Genomic DNA, 12,562 nt, shown 5'->3' with positions numbered 1-12,562 from the left:
CAGCCCCGAGGACACGCCCCCAGCCCCGAGGACTTGCCCCGAGCCCGGAGGACACGCCCCCGGCCCCCTGGGTCCCTTCTCGCTGGTTTCCTGCGAGAGGCTCTCCTTCCAGCCCGGCCACCCCGCTCACCGAAACTCATCAAAAGGTTGTGCACTTTCCTTTCCCCCAAAATGACATCGCTGGGGGGAGGGGGGAGGCGGGGAGAGACGGCCCACTGAACTCTGCCTGTCTTGAGGTTCAAGGCCCAGTGCTGTGTGCTGGCTCCCAGCGCCCCGCCAGAGCTGATGCCACCCCCCTCCTCCGCCTCACCCCACCCCTGAGCACTTGGGGGTGATGTCTGCTTCCACGTGAATTCTGGGGCCCCGCCCGGCATCGATGTAGTAGAAAATAGTCTCCTGCTACAAGTGGGGCACGGGAGCCACAGGGCAAACGTGAGGGACATGCGGGGAATGACCGCAACCAACTGGGAAGAGTAATGGCTAGCGTAAGTGAGGAGGCAGCAGTGAGACCTGGGGGGAGGGGTCGAGGCAAGCAGCATGGGTGCTGGGGGGAGGGTGCCCTGTGCCTGGGGGGAGGGTGCAGAGTAACAGGAACCAGGGGAAGCACAGACTCCCGGCCAAGCGGCGCGTGGGCGAGTAGCAGCTGCAGGGGAATTCGTCAGATGCAAACTAATAAACAGCACAGCCAGCGGGGAGCCAGGGTCCGCGTGCGGGGACCTGTGGTTGCTGCAGATCCGCACTGTGCTCCAGGAGGCAGGTCCAGGCCCTTCGGGGTTGGGACCCTGAGAGCCCAGGCAGGGTGCCTGCTAACTGGGTCCGAGACCACATTCACTGGCGTCTCCAAAGGCACAGCCCTGTCTTGCCAGAGGCCCAGGGGCCGCGGGGGGGTGGGGGGCCGTCTGGGTCAGGCTGTCCCCTTGGAGGGCCCAGGGTGCCCAGCCGGCAGGAGGGGCTGGTGCCCAGCGGGGGTGGGGGGTGATGGTGCTCCCAGGTGGATCCTCTGGGTGTGAATTCAGATTCTCCTGCTCCCACCTGGGTAACCTGGGAAGCGAGCTGGCTTCTCTCAGCCGGGTTTCCTCACCTGTAGAGCAGGAACGCAACGCGCTCTCATGGCTTATAGTTGGGACTAGAGAGTGAGACGAAATCAGGCCCAACAGCTCTTCTGAGGTGGCAGATAAAGGAATCTCTTACCCTCACTCTCTGGTGACAAATTTTAGACTCAAGACCAAGGACGCATCTCCAAATTTTTACCCAAAAGCCTATTCCTGACACCACTTCTGACCCCAACATAAAAGGCTTCAGAAAAGGAAAAGAAAAAAATGAGCTCATATGGGGCGCAGCTACAGTGTTTTGGCCAGGATCAAGCCTCGGACTAATGAAAGGACAGGGTCCTCTCATTGCCACGTGTAAGTCCCAGCTGGAGGGCAGGACCCTCCCAGAACAATCATAGCCAACGGCTGTGGTTGTAAGCTTGAACCTGTGGTCTGATCACGTGGCTCCACGTGCCTGTGTGATAGAGTTCGGGTGCATGTCGTTGAGTGAGGTTGGACTTCACGAGAATGCTGGAAACAACGTGATCCCGCCCCTGCTTTGCCTCGTGGCATCCGCTATCAAATAAAGACACGGCTTGTGGGCGCCGGCGCTGTCTCCTCATCAGGGAGCAGCGTCCCACCGAGACCCAGCTTTCATTCTCTTATCTGTCTTTCCTTAATCCTTTCACCGCCCCCCCCCTCCCACCACACACACACACACACTCAGTTTACCTTTGGCTGCAACATATGGCGCCTGACCAGGGACTGAGTTCTGCAACCAGGGACTGAGCTTGGCTGTAACAAGTAGCGCCAGAACAGGCCCTTTGGCCGCAACATATGGCACTCGACCAGGGACCGAGTTCGGGGGAGATAAAAAAGGTGGTCAGGTGAAAGGAGGCTCCAAGGCGCACGGAGAGTAAGCTTAAAAAGCAAAAGTAAGACGGCCAAAAAACAAAGTAAGGTATGGAGCCGAAGTGTGGAAATATTAGCTCGGTGTAAAACTTGGGACATTCAGGAAATAAGCTGTAAGAAATCAGTGGTAGAAATAGAGAGTAAGTTTAAAAAGCAAAAAGTATGATAAGGCCTAAAAACAAAAATAAGGTAGGGAGCTGAAGTGTGTCTTTTCTCAATCCTTTCATGCCCCCACTCCCACTCAGGATCACCAGGGCCTGAGTTTTGGCTGTAAAAAGTGGCGCCGGACCAGGGACTGAGTTCAGGGGAGATAAAAAAGGTGGTCAGGTGAAAGGAGGCTCCAAGGCGCGCGGAGAGTAAGCTTAAAGAAACAAAAATAAGAAAATAGAAAGCTAAGCTAAAGGCAGAAAGTAAGGTAGGGAGCTGAGGTTTGGTAATAACTCGGTGTAAAACATAGGGCAGTGCTTAACTGAAGCATTTTTAAAATTTTCTTGAGAGAATAAGTAAAAAATATACAAAAAATAAGGTAGAAAATCATAAAAACAAGTGGATTCCAAAAAAAAACAAAACAAAAAAGCGGTAGAAATAAGGGGTAGAAAATAAGAATTCTCTTAAGTTTTGTTAAGCTAAAGATAGGTAAGATAGAAATAAGCTGTAGGAATAGAGAAATAAGTAGAAGTGGAACGTAGGAAATAAGCTGTAGAAATAGAGAAATAAGTAGAAATAATCGGGAGAAATAAGCTGTAGGAATAGAGAAATAAGATGACTGTGGTGGTTGATGTTTAAGGAAGTAATTTTTTATTTCTGACCTAGATTGTAAGCTCTTGCGGCAGTTGTATTGTTTCTAGGCTTTGGTTATCTTTGCTTGTGCGACCAGACAGCTCCCTGGGACTTTGGGTCTGTGTGAGATGCCAGACCCAGAGTTGAAGGTCTCCAGCTCTGCAGGACCGAGGGCTGCTCCTTTCCCCGCAGCAGCGGCTAAAGAAAGAAGCTGAGAAGGGACCAGACTTCCAACTGCGGGGACGAGGCTGATTTGACTGGGACTGGTGCGGACTCAGTGCAGAGGTCAACCGTCCAAACAGCCTGATCCAGGGGACTAGTTTTGCATCTACGACATCTTGGCATCGGCGGCATTTTACTACGCAAGTGGCTGAGGTATCAGCATGGAGTCAGAGAAAATAAGAAGTAAACAGGAAGATATAAAATAAGGTAGAGATCTCCCAGGCTTTGTTTAAGCCACGGTAAAGCAGAAGATGGCTGTGGTTGATGTTTAAGGAAGTAATTTTATTTTAGACCTAGATTGTAAGCTCTTGCAGCAGTTGCATTGTTTCTGGGCTTTGGTTATCTTTGCTTGTGTGACCAGATAGCTCCCTGGGACGCTGGGTCTGTGTGAGACCCCAGACTCCGACTCGGAGGTCTCCAGCTCTGCAGGACCGAGGGCTGCTCCTGTCCATGCAGCAGCGGCTAAGGAAAGAAGTTGAGAAGGGACCAGACTTCCACCGGCGTGGACAGGGCTGACGTGACTGGGACTGATGCGGACTCAGTGCCAAGGTCGACCGCCCCAACCGCCTGACCCAGGGGACTAGTTTGCATCAACGACATCTTTGTATCGGCGAGATACTGGCACGGAGTCAGCTGAAGAAGATGGCGACGGAGGCCAAGCAGATGTTAGAAAAGCAAGTGGAAGCTGTGCTAGCGTTGGTGAACTGGCAGTTTTCTGTAAAATCTTGCGGAGCTAAACCTAAGGACTCTGAGTAAGATATCCTGAAAACGTTAACATGTTTTGCATTGGTGTTGCTTTGTTATTAGCCAGAGTTTTGTTCTCTTGGTAACATTGCTGTTTATGGTTTTGTTAATAGCCAGAAGTCTGTTTTGGTGATGTTTTGAATAATTTATTTAGAGCTTTTTGGATAATGTAAATAGGCGTGTTTAAAAACAAAAGTAAAGGGGGAGATATGGGGCGCGGCTACAGTGTTTGGACAGGTTCAAGCCTCGGACTAATGACAGGACAGGGTCCTCTCATTGCCACGTGCAAGTCCCAGCTGGAGGGCAGGGCCCTCCCAGCACAATCATAGCCCACGGCTGTGGTTGTAAGCTTGAACCTATGGTCCGAACACGTGGCCCCACGTGCCTTGTGCTAGAGTTCAGGTGCATGTAGTTGAGTAGGGTTGGAACTCACGAGAATGCTGTAAACAACGTGATCACGCCCCTACTTTGCCTCGTGGCATCTGCTATCAAATAAAGACACAGCTTGTGGGCGCTGGTGCTGTCTCATCAGGGAGCAGCCTCCCACCGAGACCCAGCTTTCATTCTCTTATCTGTCTTTCCTTAATCCTTTCACCACCCCCCCCACTCAGTTTACCTTTGGCCGCAACAAGCTCACTCTCACATACGCACACACACTGACAGACACCACTGTGCACTCCCACATGATATTAGAAAAGACTTTACTTTGCAAAACTTACCTCTAAACAGTAAGTCGGCACCTGAGGATTAGTACTAGCCGAGCGGCCGTTCTGTAGAGTGCGCTGCATTACACAGAACGGCTGGCTCTCGTGTTAACAGTCAACCGGGCAGTTTACAAATACTTCATGTTTTTAAAAGGTTTTGTACATGTTTCTACTTATCCCACACCCTTTTTCAAAAAGCGTCTGAGGTGCCTTACCGTGCATAAACAGGGGTGGTGAATACCTGCTGCGAGGAAAACCGGAGGCCCGGGGAGTAAGAGCAGCAGAGGCGGCGGTTCCCTGATAGCCACGCAGAGAGCCTGGATCCCACAGCAGCTCCTGTGAGCTCCCACCTGACCCCGCACAGCGAGAGGCCGGGCACGATCCACCCAGGTTTACAGACGAGGAGACCGTCACCAAGGGCTTCACCGATCTTTGCAAGAAAGGGCAGGTGGGGGCCGGGCCTGATATCCTGACTGCTAGCCCAGCGCTGCGTTTCTGATGCCTGGGATGCCGGGTGCCCACTGACCTCTGCCTGTCGTGAGGTTCAAGCTCCTGTGCTGTGTGCTGGCTCCCAGCGCCCCGCGAGCTGATGCCACCCCCTTCTCCGCCTCCCCCTCCCGTCTCCATGAGAGGGCTTCTCAGTGAGCATCGCACTCCAGGCCTGCAGCACGAAAACCGACCACCTGGTTCCCCGGATTCCAGGCCAAGTGAGGCCCCGCTGAGTGCGCACTTTGGGGTACGTTAAGGCAGATCATGAACCAAAGGTCACAGTTATCGGGAGCGACGTTCAGGTCTCAATAAAGACCCTGCTAACAACAGGGCCGTCTATGCCCAGAGTGTGCTGGGCGCCCGAGGGCGGCGGCCCGGTGGGCAGCAGCTCCCACCCTGCAGCAGCTCCGACGGGCTGGCCCACCTGCCAGGGGCGGCTGGCCAGGGGCTCCTGGCCTCCACTGCCTCTGCTCCCCCTGCTCCAGATTTTAGGGAGACTCTTTTTTTGTGCTTTTTCTTACAAACTCTTTGCTCTGTGTAAATATAGCAAACAAATAAATACTGGGTTAAGAAAGCGATTGGGTACGGTTACATAATGGAACACTGCTGCAGCCTCGGCTGTAAAAAGGAAGGGACCCCCCGCCCCCTGCCAACAGCGTGGAGGGACCCGGAGACTCCACCAAGTGAAATCAGCGGGGGGGTGGGGGGAGAGAACCCCCACAGGACCCACCCACATGTGGAATCCAAGGGACAAACCAACAGAAAAACATAGGCTGTTTCCATCAGGTCCACAGGGCAGTCCTCACGGCTGTGCTCACCGTCACAGAAACGCTGAGCCAATGGCCTGCGGCTGCTCTCCAGCCAGTGCCCGGCCAGGTAACTGCTTGTGGTAATTGATGCCTCTGTCGACAGGGAGTGTCTGCTGCCATAGCGGGGTGCCTGCTGAGATAGGGGTGCTTTGTCACGATACTGGGGGCACCTTCATGATAGCAGGGCACCTGTCGCGATCGTGGGGCCCCGTCACGGCAGCGGTTGCCTTACACGGTACTGGGGTGCATGTAGCAATGCTGGGGTGTCTGTTGCAAGGCTAGGGTGCCCACCAGGGTAGTGGCTGTCTGTCGGGAAGTGGGGTGCCTGCTGCCTTAGTGGGTGCCTCTGCCTGTGTTTCTCGTGATGGTGAATCTAGACATTTCACTGGTGATGGTGTGAGCAGCTGAGGTCAACACAGTGCTGAGGCCGGAACGTGCAGGGAAGGGCCCTGCAGAGCCCTCGTCGTTCCCTGGGCGGGCTGACACAGGCCCAGGTGAGGCCCCGGGTGCCCTGAGCGCCTGCAGAGGCCGGCACCTCCAGACCCTCCCACCCCAGAGAGACCCTCTGCGTGAGCGAGCCGGGCAGAGGGGCCACCGCGTCACGTGGGAGGCTCTGCAAAGGGAATCTCGCGCTCCAACCCCTCACAACAATCCCCTTCACAGAAGCGCTGACCAGTCAACTTACAAAACCTCCACTCCTTCCACCGCAGAAACTTCCTCCTCCCCCGCAGATGGAGGACGCGGCCCCTGCGGGTGCAGCTGGGCTCCCCCAGTTCCTGCCCCTTCGGCCTCGGTTCCTCTTCCTTGGCGCCTGGCCCTCCTCGCCACCTGCTCCCCAGACCCACGGCGCCGTGGCATGCTGCCTGCTTCCCCTGCCCGGGCCTCTGGGAGCTTTTCAGATGGAAGGACAACCAGGACCTCATGGCAAAGTCCTGAGCTTCCTCCCAGCCCTGCCGCCTCGCCTGCCCCTGAGAGAGACCCTCCTCCCGCGCCCTGGGTGGCGGCTGCCTGGTGGATGCAGCGGAGGCTGCTGGGCCTGCTGAGGTCACGTGGCACCTCGGCTGCCTGTCTCACCTGGGGATGCCCACGGCCAGGACCCAGCCAGCAGCCGTGGGGAAGCAGGACCCGCCAGGCCAGGCTCATGGGCAGGCCCTGGAGAGCTGGGAGCTGGCAGCCCCGCTCACAGGTGCCCCACCCGCCTCCGACTCTCCCCTCTGAGGCCCCCACACTGCAAACCGGAACCAGGCCGCCCTGTGTGCCCCACCAAACCACCAGGAGGCCCCTGGCTGCCCCGCAGGAGGTGGGGGTGGTCTTCCCACGGCCTCAGGAGCTGGGACTGTGGCTCCCGATGGAGGAACTAATCAGGGGCAGGGACGGAAGCCGGAAGCCTTGGGGAGCAGCTGTTCTGTGGGTTCACTCGAGCAGTGTGCGCGTGTCCTGTAACTACGAGGCACAACTGAACTCCGAGGACGCCACCTCCTGACACAGGGACTGAAAGCAAAGGGAGAGAACGCCCGCAGGTCCCACTTGTTCGCCATCACACGTGTTGTCAGCGGGAGGCTAAACGTAACAGCAAAGGAGGAAGGAGGTGAATGTAGCTGGGAGGCCTCCGACTCACAGGAAGACACAAACCCAACGTTACACAAGCCAGGGAACGGGGAAAACGAGGTCAAAGCCTTGTGCTAAGTTTGCATTGCAAATCTCAGTAGTGATCATACATTTTCTGCAGAAAGAAAGAACAGAAACAGCCAAACAAGAAGGCTCTCTGCCCCTCTCGCCTCTGACAGCCCTGGTCCCGGGGACCAGCTCAAGGCCACAGCACCGGACCGAGGCCTCGGACGCACCCTCACCCCTGGACAAGGGCTCCTGGAGCCACATGCAGGATGAGCCTGGAGCCCAGGGCACAGCAGAGCAGGAGGTGGCCACATGCCAGCCCGGCCGGCTCACCCCACGCTCCTTTGAAGGAGGCGCACATAGCATTTAGACTAAGTAGCGTCCCCTCTTTAATCTGTGGCCAATTAAATGCTTGAGAAGAGATGAAGGGGAGATGCGAAGATATATGCAAATAAGGCCAAATGAGAAAGCCCTTTCATCCTGAATCTGTTCATAAATGTCCGTGTGAACTCCGATGTGTCTCCCTTAAACCAAACCAAACGTGTGCGTTGATGGAGGTGGAATTGGAGGCGAACATATTACGATACAAAGAGGGATCCTTCCTTAAATTACAAAGGCTCATGGATAAAGCAGCCCTCACATCAGAGCAGCAAACAGCCCAGAGCACAACACAGACGCGCGGACCGAGGCCGGGGTCTGATTACGACTGAGGTTTGCAATGCGAAATTTTCTTTTTGTGATTAATTAGTATGTAGGGTCTATTCTGCATGATCCAAAAGTCAGAGTCCAATAATCCCAAACTTATATATACAAAATTAGGAAGGAATATGCATTTTTCTTGGAAGATCATCTGTGGCTTCAACCTGATTCTCCTGTGATCCAAAGAAGATTAAGAACCACTGAAACAGTCATTTCTTTCTGAGCTATTTTGATCACCATCAACACTGAAGGGATGAGGCTCATTTGAGTTATTTGTTCTTCTAACACTTTAGAAAATGATTTGTTCAAACAAGCAATTACATGAAACAATGAAACCAAGTTTTTGACCTAGGATAGACTCAACATGATGGGTAAGGCCTGTTTCACATTCAGTAGAAGTAGTAGTTAGTGGTAGTTAGTAGTAGTTAGTGGTAGTTAGTAGTAGTAGAAGTAGAGTAGAAGTTAGTAGTAAGTGGTAGTTAGTAGAAGTTAGTAGTTAGTGGTAGTTAGTAGAAGTTAGTAGTTAGCAGTAGTTAGTAGAAGTTAGCAGTAGTTAGTAGTAGCTAGTAGAAGTTAGTGGTAGTTAGTAGAAGTTAGCAGTAGTTAGTAGTAGTTAGTAGAAGTTAGTGGTAGTAGTAGTTAGTAGAAGTTAGTAGTAGTTAGTGGTAGTTAGTAGAAGTTAGTAGTTAGCAGTAGTTAGTAGAAGTTAGCAGTAGTTAGTAGTAGCTAGTAGAAGTTAGTGGTAGTTAGTAGAAGTTAGCAGTAGTTAGTAGTAGTTAGTAGAAGTTAGTGGTAGTAGTAGTTAGTAGAAGTTAGTAGTAGTTAGTGGTAGTTAGTAGAAGTTAGTAGTTAGTAGTAGTTAGTAGAAGTTAGCAGTAGTTAGTGGTAGTTAGTAGAAGTTAGTGGTAGTTAGTAGAAGTAGAGCAGAAGGGGAGAAAAGCCCAAGTCAACAAAAAAACTTTTAAAATGAACCAACGGTGGTAAACCAGAGCAATTCCCTCTCACACAAGAACGACGCTGTTTGCGGCCAGGGGAAGCATTTACAAAGGCGGCTCGTGTGTAAGAACATGACACTCGGACAATGAGAAGTTTCTCCTCTTCGGATGAAACCTGCATGAGGCTTTAGAGGTGACCAACAGCTCCTCTCGCAGGTGCTCTCACAACTGCTGGCTTTGATGATCCTTCAGTGGGAAACCTCAGCCGAGTCCAAAGTCAGACTCTGTGTTTAAGGGGAGAGCTGATTCGAACGTGACCCTCGTTTTGTGTTATTGGGACCACGGCAAAAACATACAGGGAGCAGAGCAAATGCCTGGCCAAGGTGAAGGTGTCAAGACGTTTTGAATTTGATGCAATTTATTTTAAAGGTCCTTGAAAGTTCACGTGCAGAAGGTCTGGCAGTGTTTGGTTTTTGTTTGTTTTTTTGCAGGTAGGAAATGCCTTTATTATTGGCCTTAATTCATTCACGATGTAGTGTCCAACGCGGATCACGTGTCCAGAAGAAGCCACCTGGTGCACGCAACTCCTTCCTGGCTACGGCTGCCCCTCCGGTCGACACCAGGCCTCTGCCCATCACAGTAGAGAACCAACCCCACCATCCCACGAGTTCAGGCCTGAGGCACTGAGGGCCAAGACTGTCCCAGGATGAGAACCCTAACCCTGGAAGCACTGGGCTGGGCTGGGAGCAGGTGCTGCACCCAAGGTGGGTGTGGAAGCGGCAGCATCGGGGAGGGATCTGTCCTGTCCCCACAGGTAGGGAGACACGGGGACCAGCAGCAGGACGAGAGCCGAGGGCCCGGGTGGCGGATGGCGAGGCCGGGGCACGAGGGCTGAGAACGGCAGGGCATGCGTGTTCCCGGCCGGTCCCCCGGGCCCTGCGGGATGTGGGGTCACTGCAGTTCTGCCGGGGCCGCGGCTCCTCCTGCACCGCACACCCCACCCCTTCCTACCTGCAGGGTTTCCAATAAACACTGTCCCTGCATTTCCTCAACACTAAGGCTGTGCCGACCGCTCCGCGTCCACCCGCAAGTCCCCTCCGAGGCTGGGACCCTCTGCAGCTCCCACCACCCGCCCAGGACGCCTGGGAGCCTGACCAGCCAGCGGGAACCCACCACCCCCCCAGGACGCCTGGGAGCCTGACCAGCCAGCGGGAACCCACCACCCCCCCAGGACGCCTGGGAGCCTGACCAGCCAGCGGGAACCCACCACCCCCCCAGGACGCCTGGGAGCCTGACCAGCCAGCGGGAACCCACCACCCCCCCAGGACGCCTGGGAGCCTGACCAGCCAGCGGGAACCCACCACCCCCCCAGGACGCCTGGGAGCCTGACCAGCCAGCGGGAACCCACCACCCCCCCAGGACGCCTGGGAGCCTGGCCAGCCAGCGGGACCCCACCACCCACCCAGGAGAGCACCCCCCTCCTCCACAGCCATGCACGGCTCAGGCACAAGCCCAGGCCAAGGGCCCCCAGGAGGAGTCGGCCAGGAGCTGCCAGCTCATCACGGAGCCCGGGGGAGCCACGCAGTGGGGCCAAAGGCTCGGCTTCCAAAGCCCACAGGCAGACGGTCCAGCCGGCCCTGCGTGTCCCTGAAACGAGACCACTCCTGTGCCTGTGGCCACAGGGGAGCCACCGCTGCTGGGCCTTTCAAAGCCAGGAAACGCGTTTCGTTGGTTTGGTTTGGTTTAAGGGAGACACATCAGCGCTCACACTGACATTTATGAATAGATTCAGGATGAAAGGGCTTTCTCATTTGGCCTTATTTGCATATATCTTCGCATCTCCCCTTCATCTCTTCTCAAGCATTTAATTGGCCACAGATTAAAGAGGGGACTCTACTTAGTCTAAATGCTATGTGCTCCTCCTTCAAACACAGCCAGTCATTCCAGTCATTTCCCCTGCCCTTGGCCTGGGAGCTAATTAGACCTCAGGGTCGTCTACCTGGACCTGATCCACGTGACGCTCACCTTGTCCTGGCCAGCTCGCCGCGGCTGTCTCACAGGTGCGATGCCGTCCTCATCTTGGGAAGCCTGTGCCGTGGGTGGTCCCTGGGCTCGGCACCGCGTGAACCTGTGCACCTGTGTGTTCTACAGCCTCCCATGGGCAGGGGACACGTGAAGAGTGGGTCGCGGATGAGAAGAGGCTGCGTCCTGCTGGACCAGCAGCAGGACGAGAGCCGAGGGCCCGGGTGGCGGATGGCGAGGCCGGGGCACGAGGGCTGAGAACGGCAGGGCATGCGTGTGGGTCACTGCAGTGGGGCATGCGTGTGGGTCACGGCAGGGACGTGGGGTCACTGCAGTTCTGCCGGGGCCCCGGCTCCTCCTGCACCGCACACCCCACCCCCTCCTGCCTGCAGGGTTTCCAGTAAACACTGTACCTGCACTTCCTCTTCCTCGTGACTTCAACATGTCCTTTTCTGCAGCTTTATGGTAAGAATGCAGCGTATAAGACACGGAACATACAACGGTATGTGTCAATGGTTTAAGGCTATTTAAGACTAACAGGCTGTTAGTAGTTAAGTTTTGGGGGAGTCAGAAGTTACACACAAATTTTTGACTGTGTGGGGGTTGGCACCCCTAACCCCATGTTTAAGGGTGAACTGTACAGTATATACAGGTATCAAGTCATTAGGTTGCACACCTGAAACTAATACAAGGTTATGCCAATTATATCTCAATAAAAAAAGAAGTGAATCCTGTACTACACCCATCACAGCACAACTCCTGCTTCATCTTTCCCTGGAACGACCCCTTCACCCACTCCCGGTTCCTGGCCTGAGCTCTGCCCTCGCTCGCGCGCTGGGTGGCAGTGGGGCTGTCTGCACTCGAGGCCATCGACCAGCAAGGCCGGCTTCCCCCCGCGAGATGCCAGGAGCAGCCCCTTCGCTGGGACAACCAGAGATTGCAGGTGTCCCCGAGGAGCCACGTCGCCCCCTGGAGGGCCCAGCTCCGGCCCTTCTGGCTTCAAACGCCCGGCACCCACCACCCACCCAGTTCAAGAAGCCGACCAGCCGAGGACCCGTGTGCTGTGGCGCAGGCGTGCACTGCAGAGGGCTGCGCTCTCGCTCCTGAGTGTGCTGAGAAGCCGTGAGCACGTCTGTTAGTCAACATCAAACATTCTTATCCTAAGTTCGTAACTGTAAAGAGTGTATTTTCTGCTGCCTTACACATTACAGACGTGCTTGAAACATACTTCACTGAGAACCTTAAAGCGAAAAGAACATTACATTTGTGGAGAATGTCACTAGAAACCTAAGCTTGTCTTTGGAATGAACCCACCAGCCAACTCAGGCTACTGTGAACCGAAACTATTAAAAAAAGAAAAGAAAAAAGAAGACACCAGTAGGCAGGGCTCCTGGTGGCTAACTGGGCTGAAAAAAAAAAGCAAAAAAAAATAATAATAAGCAGAGCCTAGCAGCCAGTTCTGCCCAGGGGCTCTCACTCAGACAATTCCGCTGCCTGCACTGTGTCCGCCGCCCGCTCTGGGAGCAGAGCCCAGCAGAGCCCAGCAGAGCCGAGCTGAGCAGCCTGGCTGGAGGGCCTGGCGGCGGCCCGGGGCAGCACCG

This window comes from Myotis davidii, unplaced genomic scaffold (genome assembly GCF_000327345.1).
Source record: "Myotis davidii unplaced genomic scaffold, ASM32734v1 scaffold592, whole genome shotgun sequence".
In the NCBI taxonomy this organism is placed as follows: Eukaryota; Metazoa; Chordata; class Mammalia; order Chiroptera; family Vespertilionidae; genus Myotis; species Myotis davidii.
Note: the sequence above shows the minus strand (reverse complement) of the source record.